Source organism: Eretmochelys imbricata, chromosome 2, assembly GCF_965152235.1.
Source record: "Eretmochelys imbricata isolate rEreImb1 chromosome 2, rEreImb1.hap1, whole genome shotgun sequence".
Classification (NCBI taxonomy): domain Eukaryota; kingdom Metazoa; phylum Chordata; order Testudines; family Cheloniidae; genus Eretmochelys; species Eretmochelys imbricata.
In genome coordinates, this window is record NC_135573.1 from 170,376,260 (window position 1) to 170,399,363 (window position 23,104).

Genomic DNA, 23,104 nt, shown 5'->3' on the forward strand with positions numbered 1-23,104 from the left:
TTAAGAAATTAGCTGAGAGAGCCTGTCATTATGAAATTCAAACAGGAAGCCAAATATTGCCCTTGATCCATACATTCAACTCCTTTGGATGTCAGAGACTTTTTCAATGGTCAGTGTCAGCAGACAACTAGCAATATTTTAAAATAGGATTCCAGTTACAGGAAGCTCCACTGAAGTATAAATATTATTTTATTTTCATGGGAAGAACAAGTCCTTGGATTCTATAAAAGCAACCATAAAACAAGTCATTGTGCATAGCTGAAATCCTGTTCCAAGGAGCTTCACAGATAATTCTGTGAGGGGAGTGGGAGAGTTAAATAACCAGTTACCATATGACTACTGAATTTCATGGAGAGGTACAGGACAAATAAACGTGCTAAACTGGAAATCCCAGGAAGCTACAGGGTCTGTTATTCCTGAGATGTAGGAAGGACAGGACACCTTACTGGAACTCTGGCGTCATGGATCCCTCGAGGTCTAGGATGATCTCGTTCACAGGTTTTATTTTTCATGGGTCCTTTGGTGACCGAGAAGTCCAATCCTTGAGCCACAAGCTCGTTGGCAGACATTGCAGGTGGTGGAGGAAGATAGGGTTGGGCCACGATTGCTGCATGACAGTTATCTTTTCTTTCTTTTCCGCCGTTTTTCTGTGACCAGGGCAAGGCGATTTTCCCTCAAAAAAACGGATGTTCCCTCTGACAAGACTTTGCCAGTTATCCCTATCCTCGGCTGCCATCTCCCAGTATGTGGTGTCAATCCCATCTCTCTTGATGTTTATCTTGAGGGTGTCTTTAAAGCGTTTCTTTTGGCCTCCCTGTTTTCTTTCTCCTTTGGTGAGTTGGGCGTACAGAAGTTGTTTTGGTAAGCGTACATCAGGCATGCACACACAGTGCTCGCTCCACCTCAGCTAGTGCTGGATAATCAGGGCCTCAATATTGAAGTTGTTGGCCTCTAAGGACACTGGCATTAGTGCGATGTTCCTCCCACTTTATGTTGAGGATCTTCCGAAGAAAGTGCTGGTGCTGGCGTTCCAGGATTTTTAGGCGTTTTCTATAAATCACCCAAGTCTCACAGCCATAGAGGAGCGCTGGGATTACCACCACTTTATAAACTAATAATTTATTATGTCTAGTATAATCTAAAAGTCTTCCAGGAACTCTGGATTAGGACTGGCTGGAAAACAAGAATTCTGTTTCACACACACAACAAGGAGGTTTTGAATTTTGTTTTTGTCCCACAATGGAACAAACAAACAAAGAGCCCTTTTTGAAATTTCACAAGAGAAAAAACCCACCCCAGAACAGCTAATAGGTGATCATCCTAGCCAATAGGCAGACATGTGAGAGACCCAAGTTCAAATCCCTATTACAAATCAGAGACTTGAACTTGGGTCTCCCATATGTCAGGTCAGTATCCTAACCATAGAGTTATTGGCTGTTGTGGGGTGGGAATGCTGTCCCCCCTCACACCTCAGAAAGGTGCTAAAAGGATTAAATCCATGAATGATTGTGAGGCGCTCAGATATAATGGTGACAAGGGACTTATAAGTCCCTAGATATGGAGTGAGATGTCACTGAAGGGCAGCACTTTCAGGAATTAAGACAATTCAGAACCCAGTAGTATCTACTTTGATCTGAAGGATAGGTAAAGTGATTGAATTTAGGTGTGCACATGTGGATTAAAGATTACAAAAAGGGAGTTGCCACCTGTTGATCAATCTCTAATAGTTTTTAAAAAGTAGAAAGATACTTTGGAAACCAAGTTCTCTGTTGGAAAGGGTTTGCTTTAGTATTGTGTTTTTTGTACCCAAAAGAACTCTTCAGTAGCTCTTGGGAGGAGTAATGAGGGGATTTTGCTGTCAAATGTATGGTGAGAATACATCATAGGATCATCACTGCACAACTGAAGTGGGAGTTACTGCCTGAGGTATTCCAAGCTGTATGTAATGGTAGATAGATGTATGGAACATGGGTACGTGACAGGAATTTGGACTGCCTGCGAGTAATTAAAGCCCCTCTTGAAAAATGAGGTAATTAAAATAAAAGATCTGGCCAGCTAAAAAACTTCAGTACAGCCAACTGAAATCAGAACTTCAGAGAACAGTCAACTGTGGCAATGCAAGCCATTGGGGAGAAGCAAGTGCTGCTGCAAGTTTGATAAGACAGCCTGGGATAGCTGTGGGACCTTCCAGGACAGGTCTGTTTTGTATGTGATGCATGACTACAGTTTTAGTCTATGGACTAGCACTATAATGGCTGAATATTTTTCTAGCTCTGTTTTTCTTGTCCCTGACTTATGGTTCAGGGGCAGGAAGCAGAGCCAGATCATGGGACAGGTTTGGATTAAAGCCAGGCTAGAACTTTGATTAACTCACCCACCTCTGGGGAAAGTATATTAAATAAAGTTACAGGAGAATGGTAAGAGAAGCAGAACATTCTGTTATTTAAGTATATGAGACAAATGAATATTTAACTTTACCTCCTACAAACTTCTGAGCCAAGGATTTTCTATTCTAACAAAAACAACCACATTGTCACAATCCTTTCTGGACACAGATGCATGTGCCAGTGATTTAACATGGTACTGTAACAATGCAAGGTCAGGCTTTTCATCTTTAGATGGTGAATTCTCAGTCATATTGGACACCCATATTTTACTTGGAAAAAGAAACATTGCCTCTGACTATTTACTTGATTTAAAACAAATTTAACTGGACCCTTGAAATACCAAACCTAACTCAAGTCATTAACATTTTTAATTCATTTCCTCCTCCCAACCCACACTCACACACACTTTCCCCCCTGCTGCCTCTCCTTGTTAACCAGCGTTAGGACCCAGCAGAGCTGCATGTTAATTACTAATGACCCACGTAAGCAGAGAGACTTGTTAGACTCTACCCGTGGAACTTTTTGCCAGGGATGTTATGAAGGCCAAAATTATAACTGGGTTCAAAAAAGAACTAGATAACCTCCATGAATTTATTTCCATCAATGGCCATTAGCCAGGATGGGCAGGGATGCAACTCCATGCTGAGTATCCCTAGCCTGTTTGCCAGAAGCTGGGAGTGGACGACAGGGGATGGAGCACTTGATTCCCTGTTCTATTCATTCCCTCTGAAGCATCTGGCATTGGCCACTGTCAGAAGACAGGATATTGGGGTAGATGGTCAGACCCAATATGGCCGTTCTTACATAAAAAAAATAATAAAAAGTTTAGTACAGAAATGCCCCAAGATAATGGCCTCTCACATCATCGCTCCTCTCGAGAGAGCCACCTTGGCAAATAATGCATTTTAAAAAACTTGGCCTACTAGGAAACGTGTGTTTATATACATTCCCCCACTCACAAATCTAGAATTCTGAAGTGAAATCACTAAAATATAGTCCAACAAACAAATGCACCGTTCACTCCATCCCCAATGGCTCTGCACTGTCACCTTCTGCTGCCACCTGCCACTGTAACCTCTGCAAGTTGGTCTCTTGAGGTTCCACCCAGCTCTTGGTGACTTCAGCTCTCAGTGGGGAAACCTCATTGCTAGTGCAGGCTGGGCGGTCTCTTCCACAGAAACCCTGTCCCACAGCAGGTCTAAGCACTTAGATCTGATTATCTGTGATTTCAGCTCTAGTGGTCACTTAAACCAAAAGACTCTCTATGGAGCCTAATCAGCTCTCTCTCTCTACAGGAGAGAGGGGCAGGTCAAATAGTGCCTGTGACTCTTAGGCAGAGCCCATACCACCAAGAAAAACACCTGTGCCCCACCCTCACTCTCTTCACTAGGATATGGCATCCTACCTTCCTGCTTAGTGAGGGCCGTTCAGTTGAGGGTGACCGGTGCTTAATTTGTAACGCAAGAGGTGCTGGGGCTCAAGCAAGTTTGTTACTTTCATAACTGATGCGGCAAGCCCAGGAGCGTCGGGGCTATGAACTGCCAAGCCTAGAGGTGCTGGGGCTCAGCCCTGGCAAGCCCTCGCACAAATTAAGCACGGAGGGAGACCCCCCACCCCATTCAGGCAGGCTAAGTACAGTTCTGCTGCCCTTTACTCCTACAATAAGAATAACATTTCACGAGCCCCACATTCAATACTAAAGCGATTTATAACCCAACACCAGCCAAAATTGATCACTTGGGCAGCACAGCTCTGTCTGCTGGATACCTAGGCAGAGTAGATGTGTGCATGTGCATTCAGTCTGGTCCTGAAGCTTTTCCTCCCCACCCCCTGGCTCATCACTAGCTCTCAGGAGAGACCTCATTCAGACCTTGCTTACAAATCATAATTTGAAATTATTAGGAAGGCCAACATAGCCAGAACAAATGCATTGACATTGTGATAAATAACAGCTGTATGAAGAAGCTAGTCTTTGTTCAGACTTTTCAAACCCATTATGCTTTCTCAAGTATTTTCTCATATATTGTATATGCTTTTAAAGTGTGTATTGATGTTTCAATTTTAATTCAAATTTCCAACTGACTAAATTGGCAACACTACATGCAACACTGCATGACCACTAGGGAGGGAAAATTCGGAGGCGGGGAGGCGAGAGGAAAAGGGAAATCCCTGCAGATAGTGCTGAACTATTAGGGGGATAATCATTGTAATGTGGAAGATGCAATGAAAATATTTCCAAAAAAACAGCTGAGTGAGACCTGATTTCTGGCTGGTGTTTATCAACATAGCAGAAAAATAATATGAAATTCATTTATATCTATGAAGCAGAATTTGAATGCTTATCTAATAGTATGTTCCATCCTACGTGACACCTTTAGAGTCAGCTCTTTCAGGAATACTAGACTGGGGAGAAAGGCACCTTACTGACTTGCAGAAGGGAAAATGAGGCAGATTGCGAGGTCTGTGTTGTGACAGATTTGACCTACGCTGCAGAAATTGTACAATATCAGCACTTTAAAATAACAAACATGTGCTGCACCTGGATCCTGAGCAAACAAAGCACAACACGAGACTCTCCCTTGATGACTTACTTTTGATGAAATCATTGAGCCGATTCAGAAAAAGCTGGAATTACAAAAGCACTAGCCTGAATAGGTCAGTTTACCTCTGCAACAATTACTTTTTCCTCAGTGAAGGCTGCCTATTTTATCAATAGCTCTGTCAACAGTTGAAACCCTCTTGGTCTCAGCTTGTTGAATGGAAACAAGCCACCTGCATTTAAAGATCAAAACAAGATTTATTCAGGTAGAAATGAGTTCCTGGATGTAAACAAACACCATTCCCAGGGCCATTCCTAGCTATTCTGGGGCCCTATGCAGCCCGGCTGCAGGGGGAGGGGGAGGGGAGAACGCCCGTGAATGCAGCCCCAGCCCTGCTGCAGAGCTCAGGGGAGTGGGGGTGGGGCAGGAAGAGGCGGGGCATAGGCCCTGGGGAAGAGCTGGAGCAGGGGCTGGAGCAGGAAGAGCTGGGGCGGAGTAGAGGTGGGGGCCATGGGGAAGAAACGGAGCAGGGGCTGGAGCAGCTGCGCAGGGCACTTTCCTGGTGCCCTATGCAGCTGCATACTTTGATTATGGGTAAGGATGGCCCTGACCATTCCCCTTTGCTTTCCTTAACCTACAGTTGTGGAGAGTGTAGACAATGTTCAAACTGAGGACAGGAATAAGAGACACCAAGGGAATAATAGTGTATATATAGTAATACCTAGTTCTTACATAGCATTTTACATCAGTAGAGCTCAAAGTGTTTCATAATCTTCACAACACTTTTATGAGAGGGGCAAATCCCCATTTTAAAGATGGAAACTGAGGCACAGAAAGGCTAAATGATTTGCTGAGGGTCACACAGGAAGTCTGTGGTAAAGCAGAGAATTTAATCCGGGTTTCCCAAGGCCTAAGCTAGTGCCCTAACTACTGGAGCATCAATGGGTCTATTTTAGAGTGCATTAAAAATGTTATGGGCATTAGATGAATGCTCTTATATAGTTTGTAAAAAAAAATTTTATATATATATACACACACACACACACACACAAGGTTTTCTGTAGGTAGAATGGCAGAAATGGGTCTATTCCAGGGGAGGGCAAACTACGGCCCACAGGCCAGATCCGGCCCCTCAGGGCTTTGGATCCGGCCCGGGGGATTGCCACCCCAGCGCTGCTCCTGGAAGCGACTGGCACCACATCCCCCCGGCTCCTGGCGGAGGTGGCTGCAGAGGGCTCTGCATGCTGCCCTTGCCTGCAGGCACTTCCCCCCGCAGCTCCCATTGGCTGGGAATGGGGAACTGCAGCCAATGGGAGCTTCGGGGGAGGTAGCGTGGATTTCTCCACCACCACAAAAAAAACACACCAAACCACAAAACATTAGTAGCATACGTCCAAAGCCTGAAAACTTCAACCTCTTCATAAAGTTTATTATTAAAGCCACAAAGAAGACTATCCTCCATCGTTACAGGAGCTTCTTTATACCATGCTGGAGCCCAGACAGTAACACTCTAAGGGAGTATGAAGCTTCTGGTGACCCAAACATAGCCACTGTTCTCTTGGAATCACTGGATTCTACAAGACAATGATGGACAGAGATGGAGGCCACAGACTTCACAAATTCAAGCCATATAGCATGGGCCATTCTGCGGACGTGGAGCAGCAGCATCAAACCCACATACATTTCAAGTCTCTGCTAACAGCGCTGCCAGCCTCCTACTAAGAAATTCTAAGATGATTGTAAACCAACAAATAAACTGAGAGGAGAAATACCTCTTAAGGAATCCTGTGCACAAAGCACCCCTACTTCACGGAGCCCTCTTCCTCCCCTCCCCCAGGGGCTGCAGGACATGGTGTCAGCCGCTTCCGGGAGCGGCATAGGGCCAAGGCAGGCAGGCAGGCATGAAGCCTGTCTTAGCCCCGCTGCGTGCTGATGCCACCCCAGAGCTGCTCCAGGTAAGCGTGTGACAGATTTATGTTACCAATCTGCCTGGGGCATCAGGTGATCAGGCTGAGGCCACAGGATCTTTAGGGGAGGAGATGAAGGAGCACACCAAGAGACTAAATGATAAAACACCGGATAGTGCTGTGGGTTCCCCACGTCACTCAGAGGAAGGAAGAAAGAAAGCATTAGTGCCCCAAGCCCTAACCCACTTTCATACTCACAAACGCACTACCCAAGGCTGGCTAAGCCTAGATGTAAAGTAATAAGAAGAGGGGGAGAGGTGGACAGGAGTTCTGTCCTGTGCACAGATCATCCAGGGTCTGCTGTTGATCTCCGACTTGCTTCAGCTCTCAGAGGGTTTTAAGTCCTGGGTTCTTCTGGGGGCATTTCATCCAGGGACCTTTGTCCCCCGTGCTCTCTGTATGAGTCCAAACTGGCCTTCCGAGGCTTCCTTGGCTTCCCCAAAACACATCGACTTCAGGGTTGTTATATTCCCATTCGCTGACCTTTGCATTCTCACTAGTTTTTGCAATCCCCTGCAGTCTTGTTCAGTTTACTGCTCTGTTCTTATGGCTGGTCAGGGTTGGAATCCAGGCCCCCCATCTTTCTTGGCATCAGAGAGTCTGCTTGGGCACGCTGGCCTTGGGTGGCTGGAGTCAGTGTCTTATCTCTGGATGTAGCTGGAGCATCAAGTTAACCCATTCCCGTCTCTCTTTTCCTCTCCCTTCAGCCTCTCACAACCTGCAAAGGAATATTTCACTTCACATTCACACCTTTAACCCATCCCAAAATGCCTTGCAATGCCTGCAACAGCGTTAGCAACATACAATGCCAATCTTACTCCCCAGGGAACCCACTGAGGGAGGGGGCCATTGGGTTGTGACAAGCAGCACCGGGCCAGAGCCCACACCCCAAATCCCTCTTGCACCCCAACCCCCACCTTGACCCCCTGCCGCTCCCCGTCCTCCCTCCCACACCCCAACCCCCTGCCGAGCCCTACATTCATGGCCCTACATGCAATTTCCCCATCCAGATGTGGCCCTTGGGCCAAAAAGTTTTCCCACCCCTGGTGTATGCAAAGGACTGGCTGAGGGTAAGGGCCTTGTGCATGAGCTCAGGAAGGCTGACTATGTACAGGGGGCAATATAGTCAAAATTTGTACGTGAGCGATGGAAAACATAGGTAGTTGAGTGTGGGAACATGAATGGAGTCTCCTCTTCAGCAAGGGAGGTCGAATCAAAAGTAAAGACCTGGAACTATCACTCTGTGGGTGCACAGCCCAGACAGCGTTCTGCACTTAGCTGAGCTCTAGAGGATCAGTGAGGGGATACCGCCTCACTAGAGCAGCAGGCCCAGGGACAGAGGCTTCACCCTTGCTCTAGCAACATGGGCAAAGGGGAGCGATGACTGTGGGTACTGGGGGCTGTTCCTTTAAGGGCTGTACTTCACAGCCAGAGTCTGGACAGGGCACCATTGTTATGCAAAGCCATTTGGAATCAGAAACCAAATAAAGCAGAGCTCTTGCAAGCACCGAGTGACCATGGACATCACATGGTACCAAGAGTAAAAAGGAAACAAGACTATATCTTGAGTGGAAGAATGGAACAGTTAAAAACCACATGGGAGCTGAAACTCAGGAAGTGTGGAAAACTGGAGGTTTAATGGGTGCTTGACTTTGTATTTCATTGGGTGCCGGCAAAGAGGAGGACTGTCAGAAATAAGGCTACTTTTGACAATAGCTGGCTCTGAGGCATTTGATGTTTCAGTTTTATAGTTAATTCAGACAGGGGAGGCTAATTATGAAACTAGTACAGAAATTTGAGAAGTACTAAACTCCATGTACAAATGAGAGAGATGTTTTTAAAACAGTACAAAAAGGAGATGAAACCACAGGAGACACACACACACACACACACACATATATTCCTGGAAGACTTAGAATTAACCTTGGACAAACAATTTAGAAGTTGCCAAGCAAAAGAAGATATCCAGTCCAGAATAAATCTTACAGAGGGATAAGATTACATGAGCAACCCCAGAAACTTCATCAGTTCTCCAAGTCCTAAGTATAGGAGCTATATAGAGCCACTTCTCCCACCTCCTCTCCTGTCCATGTTTTGGCACATCCTGCCAGCCCCCAGAACTGGGCAGACCAATGCAGAGCTATCCTGCACATACAACAGGTTCAGAATTTGGTGCATTCATCTTAAACCAAAAGTTAGTTCCAAGTTCTCTGGAGTTCCGCAAATTTTTGACAGCTAGCTTGACTCTCATTAATCAGCAGGAAAATGGAACACTTAATTTTCACCTTTCATTATATAGGTGAATTCAGTATACCAGGTAGAAAATAAATGTTTTGAATTCTCAATTTCCTTCTGACATACTTTATCAGTATAACATTTTCTGACTTGGGAGGTGAGGAGTTTTGTACAAGCTTATCCAGAACTGCTTACCCCTAACAGTCCCAAACCTACTATTACAGATGGCAATGGGAGTTTTGCCCATGGCTTAAGTGATCGCAGGTTCAGGTTCAATGTCCTTAGTGCAGGAGCTCCTTAAAAACGGCTGGTTTTTAAGACAGCTTACATATGGTACATGGGGAAAAAAAAGTTATATTGACCAATTTCCAATATAAAAATGTTATTGGTTTCCATTTGTTAGGGTGTTTTTGTCCAGATTTTCTAAGAACATGGACTTTAAGAGCATACTTTCTTAAACAAGCTTTCTATATAGCTGATCTGTTCTCTCTCTCTCTCTCTCTCGTTTCCTAACATCTCCATTCATGTATTATCAAAAATGTAAGATTTCAGTGAGGGTACATGTATAAACAACTGATGGTCTGATTTGTTCATTGCTTATTGCAAGTATGGCCAAATAATGCCCAATAATAAAAACTCATGCAAATCAAAAATAAAACAACACACCTCACCCACAGACACCAAATCAGAAGGGTGGCAAACTCAAAAAGTACACACACCGATATCCCACCACATGCCCATTTGTTCGTGTGGTTTAAAATTGATGTTCTGACATTTCCACCATCCTACATATTTTGGGCCATGTTCAAAATACAGAGCCAGAGCTGCACATCCATAGACATAGCCAGGCTTACATGAAATAGGGGTGTGGTATACTGGAAATTGAATTTTAGTAAAGAAAACAGTTTCAGATTAGTAGCTTTCAGTAAGGGTATGATAATCTATCTAGGGAAATAGACCACCCATTTTACAAAAAAAATGAGCAGATGATTCATTGGCACATCATTTTTTCTTTTCTCCCATCTCAGGGTAGGTAGGGGTAGATTGAGGAGTGAATGTTAGAGAGCAGTATTTTGAAGGGAATCTAGAGCACAGATTGGTCTTTTAGCTAGCACTAAATGCAACCAGGTTCAAAATCTCCCACCAACTGCAGTCTCAGAACGGAGGAAGGCAAGTTACGAACCTGCACCTGAAGGGTTTTCCCTATATATGACAAACAAACCTAATACAATAAAATGAGGTCAGAGGAACTCTTTTCCCAACAGGTTCAGAATTTGGTGCATTCATCATTCTCTGCCCATCTGTCAAACTGAGGCTTTAAAGGTGCCATTAAAGGAGACGCGAGTCCACTAGGCATATACCATAAACACAGTCTGAAACCTTTGTTAAATATCCCAAAGTCTGTTTGGTAGTTTTAGGTGACAGATACTTGGACTTCTAATAATCAGAAATTAATGATGCATTACTGCCGCAAATTCTGCCTTCTAATATACTTGTACAATTCTTATTTGAATTATATCCAAACTTTAATCAAAAAAGGGAAAAATAATGCAAGCCTGTGTATGGTTTTTGATACATGTGATGCAAAACAATTTAGCTCAGTCCAGTGCTGGAAATTCTCAGAGCCGGACAAACATCCCATGATCAATAGTTAACTTGATGGATCCAGCATGTTTTTGATGTGATTTTCTTCAGTGCATTAGTTATTTGAATTTTTTTCCACTAGATACTCTTAAATAAATGGGGAACAAGAAAGGAAAACTCAAAGTCTCCCACATTCAGAGCCTAGAAGCTCCAACCCTCCAAGTTATATAAAGCATTGTCCTTTTAAGGAGGAGCAATTGGACTCCACTTCTTCTGTGCAAATGAAGCTGGTGGCAGCCCAAAGATTTCTGAACCAAATGAGACCATTAAGTTTAGGGGTCAGGCACAAGCAGTCATTTCACTGACTCATCCCAACATCCAAATAGAGATGTCCAGGTTCTATCTCTCCATTGTGTCACAAGTTAGGAGCATATGTAAAATTGTTTTATAGGCCCACCCAAAACATCTTAGAACAGTGGGAAAAGAGCTACTCCTTCCTTGGGTTGGGTCTATGGGGGCAGTGGAGTCAGAGCACGTGAGGCTTCAGCAGCCTGGAGGAACTGAAGGTACCAGTCACTGGATAGCAAAGCAGCAGCAGGATGTGAAGGTGGTTTCAACCTCAGAACTTGCCTGTTTTGAGAAATTCTGGATTGCAAATCCTCAGAAATTCTGGATTGCAAATCCTCACAGAGAACTGGGGGCTACCTTCACTTGAATCTCTGTGGAAAACAAGCACCAAATTTGGCATGATTCTATGCATGAGCATGTGGAGGTGCCATAAGAGAATGTGGGAGACAAAGAGCAGTAACTAAAATGAGATCAGTGATTCCTCTTTGACCTAATGAATGGCTAAGAGAACAGATATTTTTGCAGAAAAGATGGTTGGCCTTAGTGTGCCCATAGAAAACAGCTTTTAGTTTATCACACCAAATGGAGATACAGCAAACAGTGGTGAAGGGCCAGATGGCCTGGGTTTTTTATTGCCTTATGCAGTTGCTATTCTTGCAGATTAGATGGATTTCCATCTTCACATAATAAAGTGCTGTTTTGCACTGTTACTAGGACCAAATAATTCTTCAGTAAGAAGAGATGGTACAATTACTGTAGGTGCCATGGATTATTTATTTATTGTCATTGGTTTCCACCCACTAAAGTGAATCCTAATGAAGTCAAGTCAAACCATTTGTCTGATCTACTGAGCCTGAGTCTGGAAGGAACAGAGATGGTTCAGTGATTTTCATAGGCTTTTGGAAAGTCTGTACACCCTCTGGTGTAGCCTGATCTATAGATTATATATTAATTATATTGATTACTTAAGAATTCCCAGTTATCTCTTTGAGGATTGACAGGTTCTTTTCCCAAGATCAAGCCCAGTATTATTAAAATTACAATATTAGTTAGGAACCCTGATGTTCACAGTTACAACTTACACTATAGGAACTCTTCTATATTTACAAATAGTTTATTAATCCATTTAGCAAAGTCAAACATTCTAACTCAGTAAGGTAGAGCGAGACACTACAGAATGTACATTTGAACATCCATATACTCACACCATCCCTTGCAGGACAACCTGAAGTGTTAGCCATCATCTTCCTCATCACCGTCACCTTCACCAGTGACCATCATTCTGGCACCTCCCAACAGCTACGTCTCTCTCTCCCCTACTGCCTACAGGCTGGGATGCCACTTTTATAATATGTTACTGACATTACTATGTTTAATACATATTCAACAAGGGTTCTCTCCTCTTCCTTATTTGTATTGCCTCACCTTCCTAATGTTGAAGTATCCCTCTCTAGGTTAGTATATTAATGATCTCAACTTATCATCATGTACATCAGTTCGTTGCCATGGAACTCTTGGGGTTGGATGTTCTTTCCAAAAGCTGGTGTTAGCTCATGTTTCTGTGGTTGGCTGATGTCATTATGGACAAAATTCCCTCCCTTTCACTCTATTTCCAGTTCCCCAAAAGTTAGGAGTTACTGTCGGGCCATTTATCTGCCAAAGTTTGTAGGGCTCAAGCCAACTGCTCGTGCTAATGTCTTACAGGATACAGGCCTGTAGGTTCTTTACATTATAGCTGAAAATAATAATATTGATAAACTTGATATAATAAAAGGCAAGCTAGCCCCATGGGCTACAAGAGGAAGTCAGGAGGAAGCAGTTCCTGCCCACAACTGCTTAAATAGGTTGCACTGGAGGAGCAGGAAAGAGATATTGTGCCCTCGCTATTTGGAGCGCTTACCTAAGGCCCAGACTATCTCTGAGAGGGGCTTTATAGAGGATAGGACAGGTGAGAAGTACACAAAGACATATTGGCAGGTTTCAGAGTAACAGCCGTGTTAGTCTGTATTACCAGCAGGAGAGTGAGTTTGTGTGTGTATGGGGGTGGGGGGGTGAGAAAACCTGGATTTGTGCTGGAAATGGCCCACCTTGATTATCATGCACATTGTAGGGAGAGTGGTCACTTTGGATAAGCTATTACCAGCAGGATAGTGAGTTTGTGTGTGTGGTTTTTGGAGGGGGGTGAGGGAACCTGGATTTGTGCAGGAAATGGCCCACCTTGATTATCATACACATTGTGAAGAGAGTGGTCACTTTGGATGGGCTATTACCAGCAGGAGAGTGAGTTTGTGTGGCGGGGGCAAAGGGTGAGAAAACCTGGATTTGTGCTGGAAATGGCCCAACTTGATGATCACTTTAGATAAGCTATTACCAGCAGGACAGTGGGGTGGGAGGAGGTATTGTTTCATGGTCTGTGTGTGTATATAATGTCTTCTGCAGTTTCCACGGTATGCATCCGATGAAGTGAGCTGTAGCTCACGAAAGCTCATGCTCAAATAAATTGGTTAGTCTCTAAGGTGCCACAAGTACTCCTTTTCTTTTTACAAAGACATATTGAAAGTGTTCATGGGCCTGAAAGTAAAGTGAAAGCTGAGAATGGCTGTGTTTGTTTGAAGGTCTGATGAGCAAGGACAGTTTAATATTCAGACAGGCTTTCTGACTGCAGGTCTTTGCTTTCTTGGTCTCATTTTCAGTTTATTTATTTCAAAGATTTGGTATATTTTGGTTGTTAGGGTCTGATGGGAACTGTATTAGATTGAGAATACTTGTGTGTGAGGGCATGAAATACTTATATGTAGCTAACTTTTACACTTTATTTCTTGCTATCAGGTCACATTATATAAATTAAGAACAAGCACGACAATAGCAATTTTGTTCTTATCCGAGTCATAGTGTAAGGGAGGAAGGGTGAAGTGCTGGAAGTTATGGGTCAAACCAGAGGAGGATGTGTGATTCTGCTCTGTCTATCTTTCCCTGCTAATAGCATAAAGAGAATTAAAAAAAAATAGTAAAAAAAAAATGATAAACCACATACTCTAATGGATGGGTGCACGTGTTTATTCCCCCAATATCTTGTCTTGGGGAGTTCAATGTTCCACAGGAAGCTATTAGAGAAAACTTGACTTAAGCCATCCTGGTTTTCCTGGTACTATACGGGACCTCTTCTATACACACACACACACACACACACACTATACAAAGAGATATAAAAACATGCCTAAGTCTGAGCCAGCCCTCACTGAAGTCAACTGAACGTGTATTACCATCATTGAGCTCCCAAAGGGAGTTGAATTGGGCTCACTCACTGTGTTGTGAGTAGGGCTATAAGTACTACTGTTCAGAAAACAAAAAGGAGAGTTGACATGTTTTCCAAAGCCTGGCTGAATGTCATGGGGCTTTTGCTTGTCAGTAAAGTCCTCCATCTGGAACTCTTACTCCATTCAATTTGGTTGGACTGTAGATATGAAACTCTTGCTGATAGTCGGCTTTATAATGAACCATCCAATTCCTCAGTCTCTCCTTCCTCTTACTAAGAAGGCCAAAATGCCATGGGTGCAGATGGTGGCAGAGTGTGGATAAGATAAGATACTATACGATACAATAGCACTCCAGATTTTTCCACAGCCAAATTAAAAACAATAGCAGCCTTTGCAGTTTTTTCACATCAAATATTTGAGACTTTTAATTTTGCCATCAGGTGCAAGTAGTCTACTAGATAGACCAACCACACCAGTATTCTGGAATAGATTCTCTCCTGCAACCAGAAAAGCAAAACTCAGCACAAAATATGAAGGCTAAAGGCAGGTGTCAGGAAGCTGGATGCAGCTCTTCCCTGACACATCTTAAAGCTGTAGCTTAGTTGTCTGAGTGGTCAAGATTGGCCCTGCCCACTTCTGACATGTCCCTTCTGCTTCCCACAGAGACCCTTTCCTAGTAGTATACATACCCTCTCTGCCTAGGTGCTCCTGCTTTGTTTGCCTTCCTCCTTCTCCCACCTTGCCTTCCCCTCTCCTTTTAGCACACTCCTCTGAACTCTCTCACTCCATCAATTTCACAATTGCTCATATTCTGGGTATTTAGGTCTGTATGAGAGCTGGGTGAACAATTACAAGAGTAATTAATTTCTTTTTTTGAGTAAATTTAATCTAATACATTATTCAACCAGCTCTAGTCTGGACAGACACAGAACCATGGTTGCTACCAGAAGTTAGATTTCTGCCTTCATAAAAATTAATGGCAACTATTACACCATCTGAAAAACAAAGCACATTTTTATTGCATGCATGAAAAGAAGCATGCACATTAGTGGATAGCCAGAATGGTTTTTGCACACATTTTGCATATTGTAGCTCTGTGCTTTAATGAAAAATAGTTCCCTATACGTCAATAAATATGGAGGAATTTTGTGGGTTCTGGGAGATAGAACACAGATAAAGCAGATACACACTGAGGACTAGTCTACACAGAAAAAAAACCCTGTTATACACTATTTATATAACTATTTCACTTAGAAGTTTGTGGGTTTTTTTTTGTTTTTTTTGTTTTTTGTTTTGTTTTTTTACTGATAAGGTAAGAAGCTCTAGTGTGGACAAAGTTATAAAGGTGTTTTATACCAGCATAGCTTATTTCCCTTTCTATACAGGGACAAGCTATATTGCTATAACTGAGTCATTGCCAGGGTGGAAGTTGTACCGCTGTAACTAGACCACTCTAGTTAAGCTGGTACAACTTTTTGGTTAAGAGAAGGCCAAAGTTAAAGCAAAGTAAACCTGTTCACACTTATATGTAGAGCTGTTTGAAAAAGGTGCAGAACATTTTTCATGGAAACGTTCTCAAATGTTTTGATCAACATTTTGATTTTTTGAAAATTTTTACACCACTCTGTAAGGTCATTTGGGAAAAACAACAACAACAAAGAAAAACACCAAAGATTGTGGAAGTGGAAGTTTTTGAACAACGTTGCAATAAATAAATAAATAAATAAATAAAAATTATGAAAAATTTCAACTACCCCTATTGTGAAAGGAGTTTACAACCGAGGCCCTGATCTGACAAAATGTAGTGTGTGGGCACATTGTTATGCCTACGTGCTATGTATTGCAGGATCAGGGCCCAAGAGTCATTTTATATAGGCAATGTTCAGGGTCTTTAAATACAAGTTTGGAAAAAAAAAAAAAGTATGTTGTGGTTTTTTTCTACTTTGGACCTCTCAGTGAGTCTGCTTTGATTTTGCCTTTAAGATTAAACAGGAGGGTTTATGGGAACCAGAAGTTCTAAGTTAGTTAACCAAGCTGTAAATACTAAATTTCACAATATAGACCCGGGGGTTGCCACCTTTGAGATTTAATAATTCATTTGACAAATAAGAGCTAAAATGGGCTTCAATAGCTGTGTACAGGAGAATAAATTTCCAGTTAAGGAGAATAAGTAGTTAGCATGCTCTGAAGGGGTATAGCTTGTAGAAATAAGAAATTGGACGCTGGACATCAGAAAGATGTTCCAAGTGTTAACATCTATTAGATTTTCTCCCCGGGAAGCGATGAAAACCCCACCTGAGTAAGCTCTTGGATGGTGGCATGCACTTCCCTTCTCAGCAGCCCTGTCTCCTACCTGCCCTTTATGGAGCCACAGAGTAATACAGAAATTGTGATGGTCCCTGGCTGTTGCACAGGGTAGATTCTTTGTATCTTGTCGGCTCTTGAGAATCCATGCTAGGTACAAGAGAAATCAGGTCTGATCATTTTATGCCTTTCTTATTTTAATAGCTGTTATGTCTTTGACTTGACTCTATACATACAAAGCTTGTGTGTGTCTTTTTGGAGAAGCCTGGCTTGATAAATGCACTTGCAGACAAGTTAAAATGCAAAGGAAACCTCAAGCTCTGAAAAAGAGATAAACATTACAGCTTGGATGCTTTCGGCATTGGATACTTTGTCCACTTCCTTAACCCTACAGACATGGAAGCTCTAGAATGTATAAATAATTTCTCTCATAAGTACAAAACACAGAGATGTCTTATACCCCCTGGGAGTCATCGACTGTCAAAAACAAGCCATTGACCTACATAGTGCCATGATAAAGGCACCTCTGTGGCGAGCTGCTGTCCCAATGCTTTCATCATGCAGTAGTAGTGGCATGAAAGTTTCTCTTAAATTGAGCCATTGTTTCCCCATGGAAACATCAATGCAAACTGCAAAGTCTTCAGAGCAGACAATAAATTCATGTTCAAGTCACAACTGGCTTAATGGGCTTTTACTGTTAATTGTGGAGAGGGGGTAGGAGTTTCTCTTGAACATCACATTTTGCTGCACCCCAGATTGTGTCAGTCATATACTCATAAACAGAATGAGTAGGAACGAGGGGGGCATTTTGCCAGCCAAAGCATACGGAGCTATGATTAGCTTCATTTCATGAAGCTAGAAATAATGAGATGGATGGGATATATTTATTAAATATTAATGACACATTTGCTTAGCATAAACTTCCTCCTACATGCCTAAAAGCTCAAGGAGCCTCCCTAGTTTCTTCCTCACCCACCTTTCTTACACTAATAATCTAGATGGCATTTAGAGAGAACACCTCCTTTCTTGGAAATATTGTACTTTAGTTATGAAGGTCTAACTTTGTGAGTTTTGACAGCATTGGTCTCAGACATTCAAATGTTTCTCTGCACCACTCTCTTGGGTCTGTATGACAGGCTCCCTTCTCTACCCTTTGTGCCAGCAAAAAGAGGCTCAATGCTTTCAAGTTGATAAACACCAGTGTGTTATTTATTGGGTCCCTTCCACCAGTATAGCCTTGTGCAGCACCATACAATTAGAAGTAAACTTCCCCCTTACCTACTCTGGAGAAAGCTCTCCTCATATTGAGATGCTGTCTCCCTTAGCTGCTACCAGCCTTCTTCCTTGTATTGCCTCCTTGTCCTTTAGCTGTTCCCAGCTGATGAGTTGATTGCTTTCATTAGTTCATCCATCTCCTGATTAGTTGCCACTAAGCACCCATCTCCCAGTTAAGTCCACTCCAGGAGGAAATAGCTAGTACCTTAGTGACCAGGGTGTATGATCAGCTCTAAGCTCCTAGCACTCTATTAGTCTGAAAAACTGGGTAAAAAAAATAATCTCAGATGATCAAGTGTCTTACGAAATTACTGTTATTCCTTGCTTTCAGTAGGGCTGAAAACATTATAATCAGCAAAACCAGAATGGCTTTACAAAACTTTTTCAGTCAGGGTAGTTTGGATTCAAGTCCCATTTATCTGAACCACCCTCTCAATAAAGGTTGGATAAATATCTCTGGTTTTGGTCCATCTCCTATTGCCAGAGTAACTATCAAGCTCCAACACTACATCTGCCAACATCCTGGAGGCTTTGTAATCAGGCTTCAGACAGGAGGCAACATGTAGAAAGCAACAGTAGCACTAAAAGAAAAGGAGGACTTGTGGCACCTTAGAGACTAACCAATTATTTGAGCATAAGCTTTCGTGAGCTACGGTAGCTCACGAAAGCTTATGCTCAAATAAATTTGTTAGTCTCTAAGGTGCCACAAGTCCTCCTTTTCGTCTTGTGAATACAGACTAACAGGGTTGCTACTCTGAAACCTGTCAGTAGCACTAAAGGATACCCCTTTTATTGCAATGGACAGCAGCAGTTTCTCAGTACTTATGCTAATCAACCTCTCCACAGTTTTCAACAATTAATTCCTGGGGTGACTGACTCACCTTAATTGACATGTCAGGCAGATTAGCCATTGTAGTATTGCACATAGTCTTTATCTTTCAAGGACTCAGAGTGTAAAAATAATCAGCTGCTCCTAATCCAAGGAACCTGCAGACTCTTAAATTGGAATCTGCTCTAGATTTCTTTGTTTTTAAGATTCTGGGGAATCCTGTTCCAGTTTGGTGTGGGTCACAATTAGAAATGTGTGTGGTGGTCACAGGTACATGATCTACATCAGTACTATCACACCTTTGCCAGTCTCTCCTGAAAGCACAGCTTAGTTAATAGGATTGCAGATCTGGGTATGGAGAAGCTTACATCTATGAGGTGTTGAGTACCTTCAACACTTGACTTTAGTCAACAACTGTAGCTATTTGGTCTACACTAGAATTTTTTTTACTTCAAGTTAATTGATTGCCAGATAGGGCTGGCTGTAAATCAAGAATTCAATGTAGTGATTCCCCCCCTCCCCAATAAAAGTACATAAGTGTGTGTGAGAGAGTTCCCAGTCCCATCATGGCCAATAGGCTAGTCGTTCTAAATCAGGGGTACATGTACCCCTGGTAGTATGCAGAGGTCTTCCAGGGGGCACATCAACTCATCTAGATATTTGCCTACTTTTACAACAGGCTACATAAAAAGCATTAGCGAAGTCAGTACAAACTAAAATGTCATAGACCATGATTTATTTATACTGCTCTATATACTATACACTGAATTGTAGGTACAATATTTAGATTCAAATTGATTTATTTTATAATTATGTGGTAAAAATGAGAAAGTAAGCAATTTGTCAGTAATAGTGTGTTGTGACACTTTTGTATTTTTATGTCTGATTTTGTAAGTGTTTAAGTCAGGTGAAACTTGGGGGTACTCAAGATAAATCAGACTCTTGAAAGGGGTATAGTAGTCTGGAAAGGTTGAGAGCCTTCACTTAGGATGTCGGAAACCCAGGCTAAAGTCCCTTTTCTGCCTGAGGTAGACAAGCAGGGACTTGAACATGCATCTCCCAAATCCTAGGCTAACCCCGTAGTCACTGAACACACACACTCTCTCTCTCTCTCTCTTTCCCCTTCTCCAGACCTCAGAAAGTTTAGTCAAAACCAATATGTTTTTGTGAAAAGTTTGTTTCAACAAATTTTATTGAAAAAATGCCTGACCAGCTCTATTGCCAAGTTATTTGCAGTATTTAATACATCTGTGAAGGCTACTTTGAATACTCCTGAAAGGTTTGAACCAGGCTACAGACATTTGTGGTTTACATGTATCCTGAATCAAGTGGTTAGAGGGTCCACTCTAACCTTTACAAACATGTTAACTACCATGAGTTACTCAGCAGTCAATTAATGCAAGGTTTAAAAAAAAACCCCAAAACCATGTAGCTTAGACAATCCCTTAAAATGACTCTGTTTAGGGATTTTAATCATTGACTTGCTTCTGAAAATTTGACCCTTATAAGCTTGATTCTGCAAAGTGCCCAGAACCCTCAATTTGAAAATTTGACCCTAAGCCATTATTTTCAGGCTCTCATTTTCAAAATTACAACTCATACCCAGGCCCAAATATATAAATTCTCCTACAAATGAAGATGAAATTAACATGTCAGAGTTCAAAGATTTTTTCCTCTAAACATAATTTGAAGAATGCGTACATCATGAAATACCTAGAAGCACATGCTTCACTATGCATTTTATTTTCCTTTAAACTTTAAGAATCCTTTTCATTTTTGGTACAAAATGTTGATAATTCTAAACTCCGTTTCCAGCAATTGCTTAATATATAGTTAGATTTTGGCAAGTCAATGGCAAAAATAAATAAGATCACTCTTTTCATTTTTTTGGCCAACACTGTCTGTACACACAAATATAGATTATATCCTACAGTTATGAGGGCTATTTTAGTAGTGCATCAGAGGTACATAGACTCCTGCCATTACAAGAGACAGCAAAGATAGAGATCTTGTGGTTTAGGTGTCGAACAGGAGTGGAGGAGATCTGGGTTCCATCCTAGCTCTGGTACAGACTACCTTGTGACTTCGGGCAGATCATTTCATTTGTCTGTGCCTCAGTTCCCCATCTGTCTAATAGTAATAATGTTTACTTCTAATTTTTTAGGCCACAATCCTGCAATGGTGTATGCACATTGTTAACCTCACACATGTTGACTAGTCACCTTGAAGTAAATAGGGCTATTCATGAAGCATAAAACTAAGCACGAGTGAGGACTGGGGTCTTAGAACGTAAACTCCTTAAACTCAGGAGGTCAGGAATTTTCTTACTGTGTACAGCATCTATCGCAGTGGGGACCCAATCTTAGCCAAGGCCTCTAGGCACTACTGTAAAATAATAAATATACAAATTTTTTACAAAAAATAAATATAGAAAAAAATATGGCACCATTATACAAACCTATCAAAAGGGATCAAACCTTGCTTGAAAACACTACTGCATTAGGACCTGATCCATAGCTCACTGAAGTCAATGGAAAGACTCCCATTTACTTCAACAGGTTTTGGATTAGGTCCTAATAAATGTCTAACCCTTCAATCTGCTGTGTGATCATTTTAATTCTCTATTTAATATCACCATTAAATTACTGAGTACATGAAAGTTTACTGTCAAGCACAAATATGGAATTTAATACCACAAATTTGCCCTGAGCAGTAAACTGCAAGGTCACTTCCTTATTTTGTCTCTCTATTGCTATTAGCATTTTCATATTTCAATTTTATGGACAGTGGATGGATCTTTTATCCTTGACCTCCACAATTCTACAATGCATTTTTTACAAATGGTCTTTCCCTATGTAAGTTTTTTCTTATTATTTATTTGTATTGTGGGAGCACTGATCATGGCCAGCACCCCATTACACTAGCCAGGATATAGAGGTTTCTTATTTTATTTCAAACTTTAAACTAAAATAGCATACTAAACGGTGAGGAGGAGATGCCTGGTTTTCATATGGTTATCCTTATTTGATGAAGTGCATTTTTACAGATCTTTTGATTAAGTTTAGGTAGATTCACATAGTGATTGACCCACAATAAGTTGATGGAGGCATTGTAGGTCAGATTTCTTAGCAGATCAAACAAACAAAAAACACAACTTTTTTTCTCCTAATCTGATTGCGTGGTGCATTATGCTAGAAGATGCAAGAAATAATGCATAGGGGACCTCCGTAAGCTTGTCACTGGAAATCTTACCACGCTTGGTATTAATATATCCAGAATTCCAAGACAGAGGATGAATACATCCATTTTTAAAAACCAAAATATAGTGCAAACAAGGGAGGCAGCCTATTATAGTGAACACAGCACTGGATGGGGGAGGAGGGGGGAGTAAATTTAGGTTCTAATCTAAGCTCTGCCAGTGACCTGCTGTATGACTATGTGCAAGTTACTTCACTCCTCTGTTTTGTATATTTAAGTGGGTCAGGGACTATATCTTTATATGGCACTTTTCACAGAGAGGCTTGCACCTCATTTGGGACCTCTAGGCACTACTGTAACACAAATAAATAAATACAAGACTGTTCATTAAAATCCTGCTTTGACATTCGTATAGGGTCAGTCAATGTGCAGACTGCCCACTAGGAAGCTAGAAAGGCATAAGCAGCTTCTAAAAATGCAATCACCTGTTTAATAAAAGAAACAAGTATCTAAAGGAGTTAGAGAAAGGATAAAGTCACTTGCAAAAGACAGTTTAGAATAATCATACAATGAAAAAAGTTGTATAGTTCACTAGGGAGAAATACAATCTTAAGTTATTACAAAGAAACTACATCAAAGAATTGTGAAGATTGTAAAGTAAGTGCTCAAGAGTTAGAAAACCCCAGATTTAAGATTACTTACAAAACGTGACAAATTGTTTTGGTCCTTATCTTTTCTGTTGAAAGGCCTCCGGCTTCCATATAACATCTAATATATGAGAGAAAAATAAATAATTCTGGTGTAGAACATCATTCAATAATCATAAGTCAATGGGAGTTTTTCCTGCATTAAGACTCAAGGTCAGATCCTTAAATACACAAACTTTGCAGAAATTAAAGATGGAATGGGACCCGGGTTCAGAGACTGAATAGAATATGCTAGCTTCCCATCAACAAAGACTTAAGGTACGCGGATTTAAATGTGATATATTTAAATCATGAACCAGCTATAATGGACATCAGATAGAATGAATAAAATGGTACTTCTTGTGTTAGCATCATTCATGTACTCAGTTGGGAGTTACTTTGCATGCTGGTGGCTGTGAGTGAACACAGCCTGGAAGGGTTAGCTGTTCACAAGAAAGCAGTGTAAAAGGCACCCTAGGATGGAGAGTTCAGGG